This window comes from Pleurodeles waltl, chromosome 4_1 (assembly GCF_031143425.1).
Source record: "Pleurodeles waltl isolate 20211129_DDA chromosome 4_1, aPleWal1.hap1.20221129, whole genome shotgun sequence".
Lineage (NCBI taxonomy): Eukaryota > Metazoa > Chordata > Amphibia > Caudata > Salamandridae > Pleurodeles > Pleurodeles waltl.
Window position 1 is genome coordinate 111,036,923 of NC_090442.1, and position 14,616 is coordinate 111,051,538.

Genomic DNA, 14,616 nt, shown 5'->3' on the forward strand with positions numbered 1-14,616 from the left:
ACCAATCCAGACTATGATATATCCATCGACGTTTCGAGGGGTCGACATAGGAAAAAAGTGTCAGACTGCAGCTTTTCACTACATCTGTCCATGGGAAGACGTAGCTGTTAAACAACATTGGACTAAGCACTGAGCCCTGCGGGACTACTGATGATAAGAATTGTGTTTCTGACATGGCATTGGCCAAAAAGACCTGAAACATCTGAGTCTTTAGGAATGAAGTCTTCCAGGCCCAAGATGTTCCTTGAAGCCCCAACACTGCCAGTCTCTCAATCAGGGTAGGATGGGACACGGTATCCAAAGCCATGCAAACATCTGGTAAGTTAAGAGTGGCTGTTCCACCTCCACCCAGGAGGCTTCTAGAATGGTCAGGAACTCACAGGAGTGTGGATCCCATACTATGCCTGGCCCTGAAACCTGACTGTGAAGGCAGCAAGAAGTTCTGGGTCTCCACATAAGATGTAAGCAATACATTCACATGTTTCTCCAAAACTTTGGAGAGACAAGGTAGCAGAATATCAGATGAAAATTCAACCAGATGGTTGAGTAGAGATATGTTTTTTTTAAGAGCAGGAGGACCGTTGCGTACTTCTAGCTCGTTGGAGCAAAGCCCTCATAGAGAGAGGAATTATGAAGGTTCACCACCACCTGAAGTAGCTCCAGGTCCATAAGACCATGCTTAGAGGGTAGTGGGGAATTCAGCAGTGAGTTAGGTTTAATCGACTGTAAGATGGCCGGGAAGGTAGACTTGCCCAGAGGGGACCATAACTTCAGTTTAGAGGTGAAATTTAACAGACATGCAGCTGTTGTGCTAATTTTGGATGGAATTAACAACACACCCAAAGCGTCGAAGTCTGGCAAAATTACTTCACCATTCAAGTTCTTAGCCAACTGCGAGTGGATATCAGCTACCTTCTTAATAATAGAGAGAGCCAACTCTTCACACTCAGTATGCGAAAGCAAAGGTGCTGGAGACATTTTGCCACGGTCTGAGAGTTCTTTCACAATATTGAAGATCGCCTTATGACAGTTTTGGGCCTTAGTACTTTTATCAGAATAAAATAGCACTTGTGCTGTCCTACAGAGCCCATGATAGTTTTGTATTGCTTTTCTGTAAATAGCTTTGGACACGTTCGGGTTTTTTAGACCCGCCCACTCCCGGGCGTCATTTTTGCCCGGGAGTATAAATACGACGCAATAGCATCGCAGTCATTTTTTAAGACGGGAACGCCTACCTTGCATATCATTAACGCAAGGAAGGTGTTCACGCAAAAAAATGACGCTAATTCCATGGACTTTGGCGCTAGACGCGTCTAACGCCAAAGTATAAATATGGAGTTAGTTTTGCGTCGAATTTGCGTCGAAAAAAACGACGCAAATTCGGCACAAACGGAGTATAAATATGCCCCTGAGTGTTTAAGAACAGTTTTAGTAATAAGTGGGCAGTCCAAAGCCACAACATCCAACATCCACTTTTGACCAATTCCTGGTCTTAGTTGTAGATTTAGACAGCACTAAAGAGGGAATCTTCGAAATTTTGATAGCAAAAGGAACTGCTAAATGATCTGATCAGAGTAGTGGGATAGGGGGATCTGTGGACAGTTCCTTCACATTGGCAAAAATTGGGTTCAGCCTCATGAGTAGGAGCCGTATTGTAAAAGCCTAGATTGAGGACAATAAGGCAAATTCTCAAGCTACATTTAGGGACTTCCAAATGGACATTAAGATCCCCAACACCATAAACTTTGCAGATTTCAATCAATCATAGATTTGTAGAGCACAGATAATCACCCATAGGGTCTCAAAGGTCTGTTTGTGGGCGTGCTGCTCAGTGGAAGAGCCATGTCTTGAGGTCTTTCCTGAACTTCTTTACTGATGCAGTCTGCCTGAGCTTGAGCGGTAACATGTTCCATGTCCCGGTTGCCCGGTAGGAGAATGATCTTCCTCCTGCTGTGCTTTTCTGGATCTTGGGGGCAACTGCAAGGGCGAACTGGGAGGAGTGGAGAAGTCTGTTGGGTATGTAGAAGGCGAGGCGGTGGTTGAGGTATGCCGGTCCTGTGTTGTGCAGTGCCTTGAAGGTGTGGATTAGGAGTTTATATGTGATTCGCTTGTTGACTGGAAGCCAGTGTAGGTCTCTGACGTGGGAGGAGATGCGGCTGTGTCAGGGGATGTCCATGAGGAGTCTGGCTCCTGCATTCTGGACTCTTTGTAGTCTTGATTGACGTTTCTTGGTGATGCCAGCTTAGAGTGTGTTGCCGTAGTCCAGTTTGCTGGTCACTAGTGCGTGGGTGACTGTCTTCCTTGTGTCGGAGATAATCAACTTGAAAATCTTCTGCAGGAGTCAGAGGGTGTGAAAGCATGACGAAGAGACGTTGACTTGGCAGGTCATGAATAGAGAGGAGTCCATGATGATGCCCAGGTTGCGTGCATGGTCCGGGACAGTGGGGGCATTTCCCAGAGCGGTGGGCCACCAGGAATCATTCCAGGCAGAAGAGGTGGAGCCGATAACGAGGATCTCTGTCTTGTCTGAGTTGAGTTTAAGGCAGCTGGCCTCCATCCATGCGGCGACTGCTGTCATCCTGTTGTGGAAATTTCTCTTGGTCTTTGCAGAGTCCTCAGATAGGGAGAGGATCAGTGGGGTGTCATCAGCATAGGAGACTATGTTTAGCCCATGTTGTTTGATGATCTTGGCAAGCGGGGCCATGTAGATGTTGAAAAGTGTTGGGCTGAGTGAAGATACTTAGGGTACTCCGCAGCATGTGTCTTTGGGTTCCGGCGTGAACAGCAGTAGTCTAACACTCTGAGTTCTTCCAGTGAGGAAGGACCTGATCCAATCCAGTGCTTTATCTCATATGCCGGCGTTGTGTAGTCTGTCGCAGAGGGTGGAGTGGGAGATGGTGTCAAATGCATCGGAGAGGTCGAGGAGGATTTCAAGACACAAGGGGTCAATAGGTCTGGAAGCATGGCACACCAATCACCAGCATAATCAGGAGGCCAATAGATTAAGGCTTCAGGTAAAGTAAACGTGGATGTAAGGGAAAGAAAGGAGAGCAGGGCCTCACAGGCCAGGAAGGGAAGTGCATCTATTTTGTATTTACATGCCTTCTTGAAAATTATTGCAACCCCCCACCCTCACCACCTGGCCTGCCATGTCTGTCTCACCTAGCAATGGAGTAGCAAGGCGACAATGATGCAATCATATCAGGCACTGAGCTGTTATGAAGCCAAGTCCCTTTTAAAAACAGAGCATCAAGATTATGTTCCCACAGCAAATAAACATATGTTGCTGATGTCTCGGTAGAGAGTGACAATTAATACTCAGAAAATATAATTCAGTCATGCCTTTATTCCCTATATGCATTATTGTGTCACCGACAGCTGTCTCCCTTTTTCCCGTGTTGCAACTTGGGTCCCCTGGTAGAGAGAAAGCTTCAGAGCCATTACATGTGTGCGGACTCATCCCAAGTTCTACTGTCAGGCAGCTCACTGGACAGATGGGCTAAAGTGCCAGAAGTGGCCTGGAGAAATGCACCAGTCTTTTTTCCTGAGAGGGACCAAGGTTCCTGACCCCTGACCCCTGTCGGGCATGGATCGATGCAGACCAACTTGCCTTTGGTGCGCCAGTAGCGCAATTGTGCTACAGGCTTCCTTTTAAAGTTCTGGAGCTCTGACTGATTCCACCCGTCGCCACCCAATTGGATCCCCCTCAACCAATGTGAATTGAGAATAGCACATGCCCAAATCAAGCAGCCAGCACTGGCTGTGAAGCAGAAAGGCGGCCAATTCCAGTCACACAGTGTTAAAGTGCTAAATTCAGTGCAAATGTCAGCTAAAGATTTAAAAACAGTAAGGCTGTGTTTTTTTTTTAAATATCAAAGCAATACTGTCTCTAGAGCAAGCACAACCCCACTGCTGGCCACATTTCAAGGGCTCGGAGCTCTGACTATTGCCTTCCGACTGGATCCCCCCCAACCAATGGGATTTCAGAATAGCACGTCCCACAAATTCTAGTCAGACAGCGTTAAAGTGCTAAATTCAGTGCAAACATCAGCTACAGATCAAAAAACAGTAAGGTTGTTTTTTTTAAAAAACATCAAGGCAATACTGTCCCTAGAGCAGGCGCGTCTGTGGTGCAGGCTGCATTTCAAAGGTTAGGAGCTCTGACTGACTCCGCCCCTTGCCTTGAATCCCGACCAGCCGTCTCAAGAAAGATGGCAAACTCCAGTCACACAGCGTTAAAGTGAACAAGCATTTGCAATGCAATGGGTCTTTCATTTGTGAGAGTTAGAGCTATTGGCATTGTATATTATAATGTTTAGCTATGTGTTTTGTTTTGTAGTGTAGTGGATGTATGTGGTGTGTAATTAAATATGTGTGTTGTATTGGAATATTAGTGAAGCAAGATAGTGCTTGAGAGAAAGATAGTTGGGAAAGAGAGAGTACAAGAGAGAGATCGAGGGAGAAGTGGAAGGGGCATGTGGAGCGAGGGGAGGATGGGAGAGGTGGACCAGTGCACAGCATGAGGTGGTACAGTTAGGTAGCATGTGTTAGTCGTCAGGATAGACAGGAGCTAGGTAATGTAAGAGAGGGATGAGAGGGAGCAATGGTATTGCAAGATGAGAGGGAGTAGTGGCAGTGTAAGAGAGAGAAAGATAGGAGGGGGAGTTGGTGTGTTGGGAGAAGACAGGAAAAGTGGGGAACTGAGCAGTCCAGTAGCAGTGTGAAACTGCTGGGCTATCACACAAAGGCCCATATTTATACTTTTTAGCACCACATTTGTGTCTTTTTTTGACGCAAAATCGGCGCAAACTTACAAATACAATCATATTTTGGAAGTTTGCACTGCTTTTGCATCAAAAAACGATGCAAATGTGGTGCTAAAAAAGTATAAATATGGGCCAAAGTATTAAAATTAAACAAGTTATGTTGTGGAGTAGCGTGGCTGCAAAGTCTGAAGTTGCACAATACAACTATGGGTATCTGCACAAGTGTCATACAAAGGGGACATTTAACGTAGTATGACAGATTGGATCCCTGATTGAAAGCCGTTTGTGTTCTCTGTTGCTGAATTTGAAAATTCTAAAAAAAAGTTTTATTAGAAAAAGAAATTACTAAATTGACTGAAAAAGGCTAACGCAGTTTTGCGTCAAAAAAATTAGCGCCGGCTAACGCCATTCTGAAGCGCCATGCGGGCGCCGTATTTATTGAATTACGTTAGCCGGCGTTAGCCCCCGGCGCCGTCTGGTGTGCGTTAAAAAAAACGACGTACACCAGGCAGCGCCGGCGTAGGGGGATATGGGGCTTGGGCGTCAAGAAATGGGGCAAGTCAGGTTGAGGCAATTTTTTCGCCTCAACCCGATTTGCGCCATTTTTTTTTCACTCCCAACCCCCATAGAAATGACTCCTGTCTTAGCAAAGACAGGAGTCATGCCCACTTGCCCAATGGCCATGCCCAGGGGACTTCTGTCCCCTGGGCATGGTCATTGGGCATAGTGGCATGTAGGGGGGCACAAATCAGGCCCCCCATGCCAAAAAATAAAATAAAATAAAAACTTACCTGAACTTACCTTAATGTCCCTGGGATGGGTCCCTCCAGCCTTGGGTGTCCTCCTGGGGTGGGCAAGGGTGACAGGGGGTGTCCCTGGGGGCATGGGAGGGCACCTCTGGGCTCCTTCAGAGCCCACAGGTCCCTTAACACCTGCCTTTTGCAGGCGCAAAAAAACGGCGCAAAAGCGGCCGTACGTCATTTTTTTTGACCCGCCCACTCCTGGGCGTGAATTTTGCCCGGGAGTATAAATCCGACGCACATGCCTCGGAGTCGATTTTTTAGACGGGAACGCCTACCTTGCATATCATTAACGCAAAGTAGGTGTCCACGCAAAAAAATTATGCTAACTCCATGGACTTTGGCGCTAGACGCGTCTAACGCCAAAGTATAAATATGGAGTTAGTTTTGCGTCGCAATTGCGTAAAAAAAAACTACGCAATTCCGGCGCAAACGGAGTATGAATATGCCCCTGAGTGTTTTGAAAGTCCTCAAAATGTTGGATATTTTACAAAATGTGTTTCTCTCACTTAGGGCCAGATTTACAGGAAAGTGATGCATCAGTTGTGATGTGCCACTTTTCTTGCACCCCCCTAACAACACCATGTGTGCGCCATATTTACAATACAGAACACCATGGTGCACATAAGGACAATAGTGTCACAATTTATGACGCTATTGTGGTACTTTGCAGGATTAGTGCCATAAATTGTGGCGATAATCCTGCAAACTAAAGGGAGGCCCATTGGAAGTAATGGGAGCGTCATTTTAAAGCCTGCTTTGAGCAGGCGTTAAAAATTATGCTAAAATAGCACTGTGAAATGTTGTAAATTTTAGTTCTCGATTTTTACGGGACTCCTAACGGGGGAATGCCCCCCTTGAATGCATTATACCTGCTGCAGGAGATATGTGGCCCAAGGCGTTGCAAAGTGGTGCAATGCAAGCATTGCATCTCTTTGTAAATATGGCGAAGGAGAACGGCCTCTTTAACGCCATATGAGCGTAAAAAAATTAAGATAGTGAGGCGCTAAGAGGTGCTAGGACCTTGGAAATCTGGCCCTTAGTACGCATACCAATCAGCATTCCTCTTCCTTTCCACTGCCCCTTAAGACCCTCTCATGCACCCTGCTTGTCCTATAATGCATTTTAACATCATATGCCAGCATGATTGTTGGGAAATCTGAAGCTAACACCCCTCCACACAAGGCACCCTATATCTATGAAAGTGTGTTAAGATAACTACATAGTTTATGGTGTTTGTCTTTCTCTGGTAGTAGCACAGATGGGAAGAAACTAATAAGATAACCTGGTTCTTTAGGTCTGGCTTGACAGTGCAACAGTCGCTTTAACTTTTAACCCACACTGATATTTCTCTAGAGTTCTATGCTCCCACACAAATACGTATTAATTCCCAAGTTATTTACTTGTAATGCTTCAGATTAGCATTCAACATTCCTTTGAAGCCAGACCTATTGGCAATGCCAATGCTTGTCTGTGTTGCAAGCTGCACATCAAAGTACCTTTAGCAAGATACAACCATATTTATTTTTAGGGGGTAATGCAAGCTTTGAAAAGTAGCAAACGAGTTGCTGAATCTGAATGGTTCTGAAATGACTCTTTGCATGCAGGTGACTTGTCAAGCACGCATTTAGACCACCTGCGGATATATACTACTTGGAACTAAACAGCTGTGACGAATCAAGCCATGGTGAAGATTTTACAACTACACGCACTCTTCTGAGTTTTCAGAATGGGTGACATTTTTTTGGTTAATAAAAAACTCAACCTGATGAAAGGCTGCCTAGACCAAATGGATTTGTCATGGCTGCCATTCATTAAACAGAGGTGGCTCCTTCGCAATGGCGAAGGACTATTGCCCCCCCCCCCTGCCCCTGCACCCCCCCACCACCACCACCACCGGCTAAGCCAGGAGCTGGGAGAGAAACAATATTTCTGTATTGTTTTATCTTTCAGCTGCTGGTTCGGCCAGCAGTATATGAAGGGAGGGGTGAGGCTGGGTAGGGGATGGGGTGAGGGGAGGAGGAGAGAGTGCACCTAAGTGCACATGTGTGTTTGGCCAGCCGTCTCAGGCCGGCCAAACACAAATGCGCACTTAGGTTTCTCCAGCCTGGCTGTATTGAACAGCTGGACTGGAGAAACTGCACAGACCCCAGGGCAGTGTCACAGCAGCAGTCCAAGCTGCTCAGACCAATACTGACACTGCTTCCATGCTAGCTTTAGCATGAAAGCAGTGCCAGGATTCTGTGGAGCTTGTGCCGGTGTCCCAATGAATGCTTGGACACCAGAAGAAGAGGCTCGAGGTTGCAGGTGGCGGAGGCAACGGGAAGAGGTAAGTTTTATTTTTATTATTTCCCCCTTCTCCTGTCCCTCTCCTTGAGATTTGCAGCATCCACCGCTGTCATTAAATATTGTTTTTCCTAATTTTTGGAGATTTTTTAAAAACAGAATTTCTAAGCACCACTTATTCCAAACTCCCCCTGGCTGCATATAACTCTTGCTGTCTGACTCTCAAGATACCTCTCGTTCCAACATTAATCAGTTCTTTAGTGGTGGAGACCTGCCGCCTCCTTTTTCTCTCCTTTGCCCCCTTACCCAAGTCAAAGAGGAAGATCTTCCTGGAGTCATTCTGAAGTCATCTGATGACTTCAGCTGGGCTATTCCTGTAATGATCTGGTGAAGTCATCCAAAACCATCCTGAAGTATGTGTATAGGGCGAAATATTTAAATGAGATGACTCTAGAGTCATCAGTAAAACTACCCCAGGATGATGATCTGATGACTTCAATTAAAAGTGTGTGATGATCTCCTACTACTCTAGGAATACTCAGTGACAACTTCAGGATGAGAGTGGATTACTAATGGATGATTCCAGGACAGCTTTAGGATGAGTGATGATTACTCAAGGATGATTTCATGATAACTTAACAATGAGGTCAAATTAGTTCTGGATGATTTCAAGACAACTTTAAAACGAGTATGGATTACTATAGGATGATTTCCTGACAACTTCAAGACAAACTTGAATTACTTGGGAAGGTTTTGAGCAATAAGTGTAAATTATTCCAGGAGCTGTTGGGGATTATTCCTGAAAGAATAAATCCCAGCAAGGGTAATTAACTTGTTGAAGTTTGTTGTTTACAAGAACACACTCCGCAAATGTCACTTCCCATTCATGGTTCCTCAAGCAAAAGGTATGAACCCCCTTTTGCTTGTAAGTAAATACTAGGGAGGTTACTGGGTCTGTACCAAAAAGGGAAATGTGGTGGGATGAAATGCATCAGACAATGGCATAAAATGCAGCTGCAATATAATGAGATTCAAGCAAAAACAGACAAATATTCCGTATTTAAAAGACAGCTGACAGCTTGCATCTTCATACTATGCTCCTTGGGTATTTGCTTCATTGGGGGTGCAAGGTATTAACTAGAGGTTTTTGTTTTCAAATATGGTGACTTTTTCTGGCAAAAGACAGAAACAACTGATTAAAATGAAAAAAATCTTCAATGATGTGTGAACATTATATTTATTTAGGTAAAAAGCTACTTTGGCCCCAAAGCAACGCATGACGCTGCAGAAAATAATACCATTAACAATTATATAAAGAATCATTGAAGGAAAGAAATGCAATGCGCAGTTCCACAATCTGACATTTCATTACGCCTCTTTTAGAATTGCAGATTCTTGAGGCATGCTTCTTCCTCATGTTCTCTTCTCCAAGAAGAACCAGCTGTAAGCCATGCACAAAGAATTCTCATATCTGAAAAATAAACGCATACATTAGTAGCTTGCTCTCTACACTTTATTTAACATTTTTATATAAGCAGTCCACTTTCAAAAAAAGCAAAGAAACCCCATGCATTGGACAGCGTGTAAGCTTGAGATAATATGGTTATAGTACAATCTACAGCCGTGCTCCTTTTTATGTTTCAAACTGTTTTTCTTCATAATCAAACAGAAAATGAGGGGTTTCAAGCGTTTCAAGCACTGCCAAATATGGACCCATAGTTTCAATTTTAAAATGTAAAGGTCAAGGGAGGAAGGAAGACGTGGGCTAAATTACAGATGATGAGAAGATGTGACATAAAGCAACTCATTAGGTTCCCAGAGTTACAAGCATTATGGGACACCAGAGGCTTTATTGCCTAAAGCACCCCAGAGACACAAAGGACACCTACAGCCACTTCTCATGCCCATGTGGGCATTTTAGTATGACAAGAAGGGCAGAAGACCGTTGTGAAGCTCCTTCTGTAATGTTGGCCCTGCCAGTGCTATCATATGGTGTCATTCCCTCATTTAAATTATATTACCTTATAACCTCATGCAGTAAGGAAAATAAATTATCTCTGTTCCCAAAGTGCATTACTGATGTCAGTGCAGAGGCAAAGAGGCCGTCAGGAGGCATACTTGACTGTGCCTCCCTCTAAAAAGGGCTTCCCAATGGATACCCCAGACATCCTCCTGCAAGGGGGTGAAGCCATTCAATGCACCTGAATGGAGGGGGAGCTCTGTTCCCTGCTTTCACTGTGAAAAAAAAACAAAGCAGCTGTTTCAAACAGCTGCACTGCCCTTTTCTAAACTGCTGTACTGGATGCTGTGCATTATATGTAATAGGGTGTACTGTACCCGTTTGCACCTGGCACACCTAATTAAAGGCGTCTAATGCTGCCCTAAAGAAGCTTTGGCCATTGATGTATGTTATTGTGTTTCACCAACAATATACATGCTTGGTCTAAAATAGTTTCACCTGAAACATTTGCATTTTTAGCAATTAAACATCAATCCAGTGTACATCAGAAGAAGCTATTCTAATACAAAACCTTAATTACCTCTTTTCACAAATGCAGGCTCTTTTGGTTAAGGGGAGATTGAGCCTGAGAAAACCTTCATCTTGTTGGGCAGACTTAACATCTTCAAACACGCACTTGTGTTACTTTACATATACTGTAAAAATAAAAGTGGTGGTTTGTGATTAATGATTTATTGGCAGCTATACACAGCACAAGTAATGATGCTTAATATATTATCAGTCACTTACCTTTCAAAGACTCACTCAGCTTATAAAGCTCTCACTTCTCCCAGTAAGAATTAGCCTTCATCCATGGGACCAGCAATGGAATCAGTTCAAAAGCAGTCATTTCCATTAATAAATGGCAGTGATTTCCTTGAGGGAAAAAGCAAATAAATCATTATTATGGATATATATATATATATATATATATATATATATATATATATATATATAAAACCTACTGGCGATTGCCAGTAGGTAGTTATCGTTAGGACCTAGTTTCCATAGATTGAGCGTTTTTTTACTCGCTTACATCTTTGTGGCTGTTTGATGAATCTTCACAAAATTTTCCAAAAAAGTGACGGAGAATCTTCTTGGACGTGGGGAGTTTCAGGGTGATCTGTCAAGTGAGGGCAAAGAAAAAGGAGGTGTCAAAAAAATGCATTTCCCATGTTAATTCCCACAGTAGCTTTGAACACAAAAACAGCCCGAACTGTGGTACGGATTTACACCAAATTTGGCAGAAAGAAAGCTTTCGGTATGTAGATTATGGCAGTACCTTGGTAGTTATTAAATGAATACCAAACTTGTATTTCTAAAGGTGCAGAACCTCTATGGATCCGGAGGGAAAGCAAGGCCCTGATTGGCTGGACGCAAACTGGCAGAACAGTTTTATCCACCATTTTGTTTCTTGCATTGGCTGTGGGATGAAAAAAGAAGAGTGCAAAATCATAAGGGGTCAAGATAAAAGTATCCTGCCCAGATAGGGCACATAGAGGGACCCCTGGTGGGCAAACAAAATAGCCCAATATTTTTTTTCTGTTGGACTGCGGGTTTGCCTGCAGATCTGCCGTGGGTCTCAGGGACACCCCCTGTTTAAATTTATGACAGACCTGCAGATCCAGAGAAAAATAATTTTTAAAAAAACTACGAAAAAAAAAAAAAAAAAAAACATGCTGCGCATGGCCAAAGGATGGTGGTTGTACTAGTGGATGATGTTGGTTCTGTTGGAGTATTATGGTAGGTGTGTTGTAAAAATACGGGTTGTCGCCATAGGATGGTGGGGGTTTTCAGCATATGGTAGTGTGTGGACATGTGGTAGGTTTGCTGGCCTACTGTTGATGTAAGGATGTATGAGGGTGAGTGTGTGGCCATATGAAGTTGCTTGTGTTGACATAGACTGCTGTCTATGTGGTAGTTTAATGTTGGATAGGTTGTCATATGATGTTGGTTGTATATACCTATAATGGAGGATGCGTTGGAGAAAGACGGAGAATGTGTGAACATATGATAGTGGGGGAATGTGACGGAGGAGGGTGATTTTGAAGTATGATGGCTGTGTGCAAATACAAAAGTGCCAGTGTTGGTGTATGCTAGTGGTTGATGGATTACATAATCAGAGCAAATGCAGAAATGTGGAGAATATTGATGGCTGCAGAACTTTGTAAAGAGAAGGAAAATAGGCAGAACAGGTGGGGCAATATCAGAAACATGCACACACCCGTGCTTTAGTACACAAAACGTACTTGCAGTCAGCATAAAGATCCACTTATGTAACTAATTTAGCTATAATCATTGATACAAATACAGTGACATTGGTCAAAAATAAGCAGAGCCTCAAAGGTTACAGAAGATGTGAAAATGAACATTTCAGGCAGGTTCAAGTCCAATGAATGTGCAGCAGGCACGATGGGGCCCAGACTCATGGCCTGCTTCTGGAACTTGCATCAAATGGCAGGGAGAATGGGGGTGAGGCACATATTCTCCTTCCTGAAACCTGTGCTGATCCAGATCTCCCAGAAAAGGGTAAATGAGCTTTTCAGATCAAACTTCAAGGCTCCCACAAGGAGAAAATTGTTGTGTGTGTGGGGGGGGTGGTATGGCTCCTCAGCACAAAACCAGCCATTTCAAGTATAAAACGGTTGTGGAAAACAACAGCTGGATGCACCCTAGCACAAGCATAAGCAGAAGGCCAGTTTCCAAGAGTGCTCAGAAAATGTAAAGGTATTACAATTAAAATCGTAGCGAAAAGGCACATGTATGACGGTGTTTATTAAAAGGAGGTGCCACTGAGAGCTGAAGACAGTTGGAGCGCATTGTGACTGCTTTTATTTTGCTCTTTAACCCTTACATGTCAAGTAAAGTCTATGCTGCCCAAAATATCAGCAGAACCATAGATCTCCTCTTATCTTAAAAGTTGCAGCCTGAAACACAGCTTTCTGTGGCATTTTAGCATGTCCTCGCTCCCCTTGCCAAATACAAGGGGAATTATTATTTTGTCTAGCTGAAGCATCACTCTCGGGGGAGCAAACATCGACCTCTGCATCGAGACCACTTTCTTGAAAAAAATATAAAATGGGTCCGCCGAAGCTGCTTTTGCCTGTGTTAAAAAATGCAATTAACTCACTCCATCTGGTGCTGAAAGCGAGCTAAGCTTAACAAATGGATACCTTTTTAAATAACAAAACACATTCATTGCTATAAAACACGTGTTTTGGGTGCGTTTCTGCCTTATTTTGGCTGTACCCCTTGAAATTCGTAACACAAACCAATCATAATACCATGCGCCTGCCCTGCAATCATTACCTGATACCTCCCGGTGTAATAAACAAAATCTCCGATTATTTCATTTGTAAAGACTCTCCTCAGCAGTCAGGAAAACCGGGTCGTAGACCCACAAAGACGAGTAATCACCATCCTCTCTCGCTCTCAAAGGTCTCATTCTCAGGGGCTCTTACTTGCCCTCGGAAACACAACGTTAGCTAAACATGGCTCTACAAGTGACGTACTTCCGACCCCACCGGAAGTGTACGAGTAAAAAAAATCTGCTCCGAAGTGCCTTCTTCACATAGCATTATGGGACATGTAGTTTTAATTGTAGGAGCGTGTACAACCAATATAAATCCATGAAAAACGGGTCAGATAACGCTCAGATGAAAATGACACAATTAGTCACTTGCTAAATGTTTTGCTTTGTTCTTATAGCAAACAGAGACGACTGTCAGCGTTTGAATGTTGCAAAAGGGGCTTCCTGCCACTGCAACAGCTCTCTCAGCGCTGCATCTGTAATTTTATTTAGCGCGTTTGCCTGATAACTTTATATAAATATAAAGTATATAAAAATAACGTAAGCTTTTAGGGAAAACAAACTGGGATATGCGTATTTGTTTGTTGACCTGATCAGAACAACCACATTTCCGCATTTAGCCAAATTGTACACCCTATGAAAATATTTTTTGTTTCAAAGGTTTTATAAAGAGCGAATTTTATATAGAGCTTTACATGATCACCAGTTATATTACATAAGGTCACGTTTATTTTATTTTACAGCACAGATGATTTGGTGATTTGCTCATACTCACCAGGTGTTGAGACTACGAGACTCGAACTGGGTTCCCCATTTCCAAAACCCGCAGTTCTGGAGTTGTGCCACATCTCTCACCTTTCATTTAGTGGACAACCTTGTTACTACATATACAAAAACCCTACTGGTCTTGTCTGCAGAGCGCATGACAAATTAATATCGCTTGATATATAGATATCAGTATTCTCATGGTATTGTAGCTGTGGAAAACAGCTCAAGTTAAAACGTACCTTTAACAGTTGTCAATGCAAGGCTATTTAGTGCACTAAAGTGAAACCTACGCAATAATGAAATAATGTTTTTTTAATCGGAAATACTCTTACTTGCGTTTTTACTTAACGTTTGCTTTTTTTGTTTGCAATTTTATATTTCAGAAACTCAACTCAAACGTACCTGCACCATTTACACGAGCACTAGTTACATTAAACAAAGACACCTTAGTTTTTATAGGCACGAGTGTGTTAAGTAATTTGGCCAGAATCATGGGTTGTTAAACAGACGCCGTGACCTGAACCGGATTCCCGAGCTCCAAAATCAGCAACTTTGGTTGTACGCCACATCCTTTGGTGTCCTGTAGTCATCTGATAGCTTAGATGATGGTTTGGCTTTTAGAGACAAGCTGGCCTACTGGCTCAGCTGGGGTTCAGCAATCAGTTTCCTGGCTTTCTTATTTTTTTT

General features: G+C 43.4%; 1 long non-coding RNA gene across 1 annotated transcript; it reads right to left on the reverse strand.

Annotated features, from left to right (window-relative positions):
- Positions 1 to 9,070: 9,070 nt before the first annotated feature.
- On the reverse strand, positions 9,071 to 13,392 carry LOC138288464 (uncharacterized). Its single transcript, XR_011202405.1, has 5 exons — positions 13,161 to 13,392; positions 10,888 to 10,974; positions 10,602 to 10,727; positions 10,393 to 10,507; positions 9,071 to 9,323 (listed from the first exon to the last, which is right to left on the reverse strand). It is a non-coding gene; the product is annotated as an uncharacterized lncRNA (long non-coding RNA).
- Positions 13,393 to 14,616: the final 1,224 nt, after the last annotated feature.